The sequence below is a fragment of the Lepeophtheirus salmonis genome, chromosome 11, assembly GCF_016086655.4.
Source record: "Lepeophtheirus salmonis chromosome 11, UVic_Lsal_1.4, whole genome shotgun sequence".
In the NCBI taxonomy this organism is placed as follows: Eukaryota; Metazoa; Arthropoda; class Copepoda; order Siphonostomatoida; family Caligidae; genus Lepeophtheirus; species Lepeophtheirus salmonis.
Window position 1 is genome coordinate 1,734,996 of NC_052141.2, and position 9,356 is coordinate 1,744,351.

The window sequence follows — 9,356 nt, forward strand, 5'->3', positions numbered from 1 at the left end:
GTCTTAAAATTCATTATTTAAATAAAACATTTGTCTTTATAATTACCAACTATTCATTGTTTTTTTTAATCTAAAAGTTTAGATAAAAAAAAATTGAAAAATTAAATGTTTAGGGTTTTTTTTGTTTTTTTTTAAATCTAAAAGTTTAAAAAATTTCAAATATCTTTTTTTTAATTTGTTTTTAAATCAAGGATTATTCTCAAAAACATAAACTTTTAGGAAAAAAATTTCAAAAATTCACAGTTATTTACAAAAACATTTCAAAACTAAAATTCCATATATATTATTTTATTGAAAATTTGATAATTTTCAAATATTAAATTTTTTAGAGAAATATTTCAAAAAATCATTTTGGGTCACAGAAAATTAAATTTAAAAAAAAATTGAAAAATATAATTAAATTTAAAATGTTAAATTTTTATAAAATATTAAATTTTTAGAAAAAAAATTTTTTAATCAATATTTATTCTAAAAAACAACACTTTTGAAAAAATTTCAAAAATTCACAGTTATTTAAAAAACATTTCAAAAATAAAATTAATATTTTTTATTGAAAAAAATTTTCAAATATTAAATTTTTAGAAAAATATTTCAAAAAATATTAAATTTTTAAAAAAAAATTTATTTAATTTTTTGGAAAAAAAAATTTGTAAAATTTAAAATTAAATTAGAAAAAAAAATATTAAATTTGTAGAAAAAAAATTCAAATATTAAATTTTTAGAAAAAAATTCTAAATTTTTAAATTTTTAGAAAATAAAAAAATCAAATTATAAATTTTCTTTTAACAAGCAATATTCATAATTTTTTTTTTTTTTGGGGGGCTACAGTACCTCCAGCTCACCCCCTGCAGACTCCCCTCTATATTTTCAGGTTTGAAGGTTATTTTTTAGAGGAGTAATATACAATTATTTTGAAAAAAAGAAAAGAAAACCAGGAATATTTACCTTATACCTACAACGTCAATCCATGATTTATTTATACCTTTGAAATGACTTGAAATTAATTAGGAGCAGACTTTGTGTTGACCATTGAAATTAGGATGAAGTAGATTTGTATCATTAACGCATTCAAAACTCAATTCCATGCTGTCATTATATACTGCTTGTTAATGTATGTTAATGAGAATTAAGTCTTTTAACATCAGAAAAAAGTTCGAGTAGTTCGGGTCTAAGATCATTGACCTTATCTGATTATACAAGTTTACTAATATCGTACTAGGGTACTTCAAATCCTGATCCACAGACTGTCCTATCTCTATTCCGGTCGAAATGTGCCTTGGTCCGGTCCATTCGAGTTATACAAACTTATAATGTTTATCTTTGATGACGCCACTCACTGTTATTTCTTCTATTTTTAATCATTTCAAATACTGACAGTCCTAAGGATTGACGATCCCAAGGACAGATAGGACCCCTCCTATGACTGAACTGGACCGAACAAGTAAGTACCGACACATCACTATAGTACAAGGTACACATGATTATCAGTTTTTTAACGGTTTGAATATGATTAGGTTACACATTTTGACTTATAAGCCAGATGTTTTATGACTTTATCATATACGAATAATAACTAATTATAATTATAGGATGTCTTCTTCTTTTTTGTCGGCATTTCCCCCCTCCCAATCTTCTTTCATCAGGTCTCATTAACATCTTATTTAAGGTTTGCAATCAGTTATGCAAATGAAATTATGAATATACTCATCAAAGGAGGAAGTTTAAATGAAGGGAAAAAACATTAAACTTAGTAAGCGATACAAAGTATCAGGCATTTCCTTTTATTATTTAAAGCTATTTAAAGCAACTTTTTAAACTTTGTATATACAAAGAACAATAGAGAAATACTTTATAATCAACGAAACAAATAGTTTTTCATGATTTGTTGAATATAATAATGTTAATTTCTAATTTCCATATAACCGGCCGTGTGGCCTAATGGATAAGGCATCAGACTTCGAATCTGAGGATTGCAGGTTCGAGTCCTGTCACGGTCGATTTTTTTCTTTTTTCTCCGAAAATTTTTTTATGTATCCAGGCATTATTTTTATTTATTTAGGGTAATATTTATTAACTAAAATAGCCAAATACTATACCCGTAAATTATTTGAAATGCGTACATTCTATGTATTTCTTTCATAAACGTTGTATTTTTTTAAATACCAAATCTATTAATGAAATTGTCAAATCCGTACCTACCCATACAAATAATAGCAATTAAGGTTTTTGTATTTTTTAACCTGTGTTTAAAAGAAAAAAGGATAGAGACGTTTATTTATTTTTTTTTTTTTTCAAAAGAATTTCGACCTTGAGATTTTAATTGTTTTTCTTTTCCATGGGCCGTGTGAACATTCCAGTCATGGTTTTTACTTACTGTGCAGAATAATAGAATGTTGTTTTAACACCTAAGAAGGTGTATATACTTATATAGAGCCCTTGATAATTCAATTTATCTGCAAACAAGCAACTAATATAATAAGCCCATCCAGATCCATTCATAGAAATATTCCAATAGCAAATATCCGTTCGTATTAAGATGGAAACACGGATTGTATATATTTAAAAAAAATATATATATACTGTAAAAGTTCCTTTTATATGCAAGTTGTAACTTGTACAAGAAAATTGTACAGGTTGAGATTAAAAAAATGAGATGAATCATTTTATTTTAAGAAATAACAGTACTTGGAAAGAATGAAAGGAGAGATACACATTTTCTCGAATCCGGATCGGTTGGGATCTTAAGATCTAAATACTCAATAAAATTCAGGGAACCCAAATTTTTGGTATCCAGATCTGACAATAAAAAATTAGACAGATACTTATCTCGAATTTAATAAGTATTTTATCCAAAGTTCAGATTAATAAAATAAAATCAGGATTAAGATTACATTTTTGATGAGTACTGATGATGTTTGGTTATTAGAATGCCGAATGTTGTAATTAAATCATACATTGTAAGAAGAATAAATTGCAACATGTACAATATGATTATACTAGTGGCGTTTTGTACAAGTTGCAACCAAAATATGGGATGAATATTTTTAAATGAGAGATTTACAGAACTTGGGACGGGGAGAATGCAATAATTGAATATTACATGGATGATTTAAATTAGGTTGATGCTGTTGATCAGAAACTAAGAATCCTCTCCAGAATGAGCAGATACTAATTTTGGTACTGTAGCTAGGTAATTTGAACACACATACAATATTTTAGCAAATTTGCTTAACATTTACCCCTTCCACAATTGAAATTTCAAAGCCAGTGTTAAGAGAAACTTTTTTTTTTGTACGTTATTTAAAAAAAAAATAATATTTTTATAAACAAAATATGATTTTGATATATTAAAAATATAAATTTATAATTTAAATATTGTTTTTATATTCAAACATACATAGAAAATAACCATTTTTAGAGTGTTGCAGTTCCCCCAAATTATAAATCATCTTCAGAATCAAATGGCCCTTTCTATAGTACTGCAAAAACGTGAATTCCTAGTACATTCAACAAATTATATTACATTGTGCGTAAGTATTCATTTCTTTTGTTCAAGTATATTTTACTGAGTGACGAATTTGCATTCACAGAGAACGTTTTGTTTATTAGTAGCATTGGTCAATATTTGAGTGTTCGGTCAAATTTGTCTTTAGCCTAAATCCTTTGTTTTTTTGTTGTGTGTTGCATTAGTTACTTAATATATGCACAAAGCCACAGTTAGTCAGCACAGGGACACCATGACATGTATTAAATCAGTAACAGATGCCAGGCATTCTTCCACCACCTAGAATCCATCATTGCCGCTAATGGCGGCTGCATTAATGATTAAAAGAGCTCGGATACCTATGTTTTTATAGTATGTCTTATGTTGATATTCTATTGTTAATTAATAAAGGATATCTTGTCCAAATTCAAAACTCAAATTGCTATGATTTTAATGAACCATTCGCTATATAATGAAATAATTACGGCCTTAATTTTCCGTAGCTGTAATACCCAGATAAATCCCATGGAGTGGCATATCTCACTAGACAAAAAACTCTTGGAAGAAGTCATTCTCTGGAACTATAAGTGCCTAGGTTAGATTCGTGGTCACTTTTTTGAAACTTATAGTATGAAATAATTAAAAGCAAAACTTCTTGAAAATTTCCCATAGATCCAAAACCCCCTGGGAAATTCCTGGAAAACGGAATTTCAAGAGAAAAACCTTTGCTCAAAAGCACACAATTATATTACTTAAAAATCCTAAATAAATGCGTCGACCAAATGTAATGTTGATCATTAAAATGACGGGAGTCGTCATTACATAAATATACGTATAAATTGCAACTTGTACAATTGCCTTGTACAAATTACAACTTGTACATGAATTTGTAGGCAATATGTATATTAAATTTTATATATAACGTACTATACATATTTATTTTGAAAGGGAAAAAAGTTAAAAGAAAATTGTCAAAAAGTGATCGCCTTATTTTTAAATGATATACAGCACATTAGAGTAAGTGTAACTTACTCTGAGAAAGAAAGGGAGAGAGGGGGGATGGGTTGGAGAAAGACTTTTGCAAGTCGTTTAAAAAACTTTTCCTCGTAATTTATTTGAATATTTTATCATTTTGTTCATAACTTAAAGTTATTTACATACGGATATAAAAGTGTGTTCAAATATACGAAAGTCTTTGTACCTGCCTATATCATAAAATATGGAGTAGAGATAAGATTTTGGAGAAGGTATGAGTTGTTATGAAATATGTGGGTATTTGAAATATATCATATCCATGTAACGTCATAAAAATGGAAGGTACATTTGGTATACTATGTACATAAAGTACAGTTTTGACAAAGGTTTGGAAAAATTTCCTGATTTTAAATATCTATATTAATAAGGCCATGTTTCTTTGTATGAATGTCTGTATATGGGACGACAAGCCACAAGGCCCAGTGTCAAGGGCGTTGAGGGGCTTGTTTTTTGGAGGTTTTTTTGTAAAAAAACATTCTTTATTTAATTTCAAAAATTACATTTAAAAAACAAAAATTAATCTATACTTATGTAGACAAAATTAAATTTTTCAAAATATCATATTTTTGAAAAATAAAAATTAAGTATTATATTTTTTTTTAAATGATTTTCAAAAATCTATAGTTATTCACACAAAATAAAATTTGTTGGAAAAAAATTTTTAAAATGAAATTTTGATATAAAATTTTTTTGAAAAAAAAATTCATTTTGAAAAAAGTAAGTTAATAATAAAAATTCAAAAACCAATAACTATTCACAAAAAGTTATTTTTTTGGATATTTGGGGTTGGCTACAGCCCTCCAGCCTACTCCCTGCAGACGTCCTGACTGTATTTAATGTTCCATTACGTATCTTATGAACTTATTTTTATCTAAGAAAGGACAATGTAGTCGTATTTATGAAATATTGCAGGCGTGGGCATATACCCTATAGGCACACCCCTGCAGTATTTATCTTATTAATTGGTATGCCTTATGTAGAGATGAGTTTTTGATAAGAGCGCAATGAGAAGGCGGAAGCTAGACTTATGGTACCCCTGAATTAAGACCTTTCTTAATATTAGCTATTTTTTTATACTTTTGAAGGGAGGAGAAATTGAATTTCGTCAAAGAAGAAGTAGGCTGTTGTCTCGATTACGCAAAAATACCTTAGGTAAATATGTTATGACTATTTCAAAATTTATTATTTTTTATAAAAGAGTTATTCTTTACTTTTGCTCTGTTTTCAAAAGTACAGGAATACAATTTATTGTTGATCCCTCGTGGTATAATACACATAATGGATACTAATTACATGAAAAGTTTGGGAAAAAATGGAATTTCAGTAATTAGGCTATTAAAATGTAAATACATTAAGGTTCAATATGGGTATAGACATTTATTTGTAAAAAATCAAAGTATTTTTGTTTAAATTTTAGCTTCATCAAAAAATCCTCCCTTTCCCGCTAATATTGCATTACAGACTTTTGCCATTCTTGCTGTTAGTTTTTCAGGATAGGTAAGTATGATATAATTCCAAGCATTCTTCAAAATGGTTCACTCACTTGTGGAACTTTTTCCCCAAGCTTTTCTGTCTAGGTGTTCCCAAAAAAAGCTCTATTGGGTTCAAATTATGAGATTGAGGTGGCCATTTGCATAATAAATAATATGTGAGAGGCTTATTTATTTTACAAGAAGTTTTTGTAGTGCTTGGAAGTATGTTTTGGGTCGTTGTCTCTTTGAAAAACAAACTTCCTTCGAATTAATCTCTGTCCAGAAGGAATGGTTTGCGTCTTGAGGATAGACTGATAACCATTCTGGTTTAGTATTCCTTGGAATTGAAATAAGTTTCCAACTCTTCAATTCCCAATACTACCCCAAATCGTCACATTTTCACATCCAAAACAGCTGGATTTTGACAGACAAATAGTTAAAAAATATTTTTCATAATAATTTTGATATGGTTAAAGTAAAAAAATATTGATAAACTCATAAATATTGATGAAAATGACGACCAAGTATTTATTTTTTTCCGAACTTTTTCTTGCAAGTATATATATTGACCATTTTATTATTTCAGTGAAGACATTTTGACTATCATATATAAATTCAAATGTATAATTACACTTTTAATAAAATATTACTAAATAATATTATAATACAATATCGAATAAAATACAATCTAAGATTTTAATATTATGAAATATATACATTTATGTATATGTAATTCATTTTAAAAGTGATTGAGAAATATTATGACAATGACAGTATAGGAGTACTTAAGAGGGTAGTTGGTATGATTGACTTATTTGTCTGGCTACCAGATGTTTTCATGTATTTTTTCTGTTTCTTTTTGATAGGAAAGGTTGCCTAATACAATAAGTAACGTTAGGTTTGTAAAAGTTACATAAGTATATATAAAAAATAATCAGGGGTGTCCCGATTCAGGTTCAGCGGTTCTATCGGTCCTGGTTTCGATTCTTTCATTTCAACGATTTCGGTATTGGTTCAGCTTTATGGGTCTATAATCCGGTCTTCGGTCTCTGTTCTTTTATATACAGGCTCAGTTTGGTAACAGGCATTTAAAACAAGGGACGTCACTAGAAAATTCGGGCCACAGTTACCTTATACGTAGTCCACCAAGTTCCAGAAATGGATCCGAAAGCTAAGGTTACTTAAGACTATGGTTCTCAAAGTGTGTCCTTAAGGGAAAAAAAAAAAATCCGAAAATTGACATATTTATTCAAGTCTATTTATTCACTATATTATATTTTCATTATATATTCTAAATATGAGCAAGAGCACAAGAACCGAGAATAATAAGCAATATATTGTCGGTAGTGGTTCTTACAGTTCAAGAACCTGAGCCACTTGAACCGATAGACGATAAGGGCACTACCTTACAAAATATGCCATTTCCTATTAATTATCTACAAAAAGAAACAATTTAAAAATGAAACCCCGTGCTAAGATTTTTTTTAAGTCAAAAAAAAAAAAATATATATATTATATGGGAATTCTATAATACACAAATTGCAATCAAAGTTTTAAAAAATACGTTTCTTGGATATACACTTTTTTTGGGTAAGACTAGAGAAATTATTAATATATACAAATAATTAAGGAAGTATTTGATTTTAAACTTCTAACTTTAATCAGTTGGAAGAAATTATTAAATGAGCTAACTAGTAAGATAGAAAACTTGAAAATTAAAACTTTATGAAGATATTTCAAAGAAATCCATTCTTTAGAATGAAAAAAGTTCATATTATTTGTTACAGCTTTCTCTATATTATACTAATGTAGAGCCACGCTATATACTAAAATATTACTAAACAAGTATCGAATGAAATATTATGTAGGATTTTTTTTTATTTCCTTCCTCTCATTTATGTTTGCAGCTGATGTTATATAAACGTCATGGTAGCTATGCTGCTCCTACCCCAAACCTTTTTGAAATTGTTAGGTTTACCACCTAAATTTTAGGTTTCTTTTGTTAACATACCATAGGTCATATTTTTTTCAACTAAAGCACTCCCCAACAAATGCTCAGCACTACTCTGCCTTATTCATAAATATACCCTCACATTGTAATACTTTAGTGTAAAAATTTGACATTGGACAAGTGTGATACTTGTAGTAATTGGCACCTAAATAGTGTTTTCATTATTATTTTATTCTTGAGCAGAGAGTATATATATTTAGAATAATCACAAGAGTATGAAAGACAAAGAGTAACCCTAAGGAGACCTTAGGGCAGGATTTCCAAACAGTAATCCATCTGCCGCAGAACAGCTTGCTTAATGTTTAAGAACACCCCACTCCTAATTCTCACTAAAAGCTCTATTTTTGTTAATAAAATTGTCACAAGATCATCAAAACGAGTAGAAAGTCCATAATACGTACAAATATTGAAAAATGTATCACCTTTTTTTTGAAATATTATCCTTTTAGGAGATACATTTTTAATGAGAAAACAGACAAAAACAAATTTTTTTTGAAGGATTTATTTGCTAAAAAAAGGGTCATTCGATCAAATTATGCATTGGAGAAAGAATTTTTATTTAAAAAAGAGTTCAAAATAACCAAGCCACCCAAAAATATAATCATGCGGAAACCCCAGTACAGGGTTGCCAGATTGGCACTTTTTGTAATATTTGTCCTAACTATGAAATAAATATGCATTTCATAGTTTTGTTTTATGAAACCTTTTTATGAAATTTTATTCAATAGGGGCTATGGCCCATTAAAATACTTCAAGGGGCAATGCAACCCATTACATTAAAAGGTTGGGTATCCTTGGTTTAATAATTTATTAAGGAAAAGTTTATATTGGACCTTGATGGTCGAAAAAGAATCGAATTTAGAATTAGAAAATAACGAATAGCTCTACTCTTTTATGGGCTGATTATGTGCAATGGACTTGACTATACATATATACCCAATTCTCCCCCAACATCAATGACCTCCTCCTTGAGACAGTCGACCACCATTATCATTATAAGGTTCTATTATTGTATTTTATTTTATCTCTCTCTTTCTTTCTATACCTCAGCAGGGTGTATGATGAATTTTATGTCAAGACATTTTTTGTTGTCGTCTTCTTCTGTCATTGTGTTATGTGAGAAAAGTTAGAAAGAAAAAGAAAAAAACGTCTTGGAAACGTGTGTCTTGAAGCTAGCTTCTCATTATGCTATAGGTTTGAAACTATTCTAACACTTCCAACCCCCCTTCCCCTCACCCCCTTCCTAGGTGATTCTATCACTCTTGTTCCAAAAAAGGGTTTGAAATGATGTTATATACATACTTATATGGGGTATTCATAGACATGTTAAAGAATCAGAAATGATTTACTTTTT

At 28.6% G+C, this 9,356-nt stretch overlaps 1 non-coding gene across 1 annotated transcript; it reads left to right on the forward strand.

The window, feature by feature from the left end:
* The first annotated feature begins 1,924 nt into the window (after window positions 1-1,924).
* Window positions 1,925-1,997, forward strand: TRNAR-UCG (transfer RNA arginine (anticodon UCG)). The gene has a single exon. It is a non-coding gene; the product is annotated as a tRNA-Arg (tRNA).
* Window positions 1,998-9,356: the final 7,359 nt, after the last annotated feature.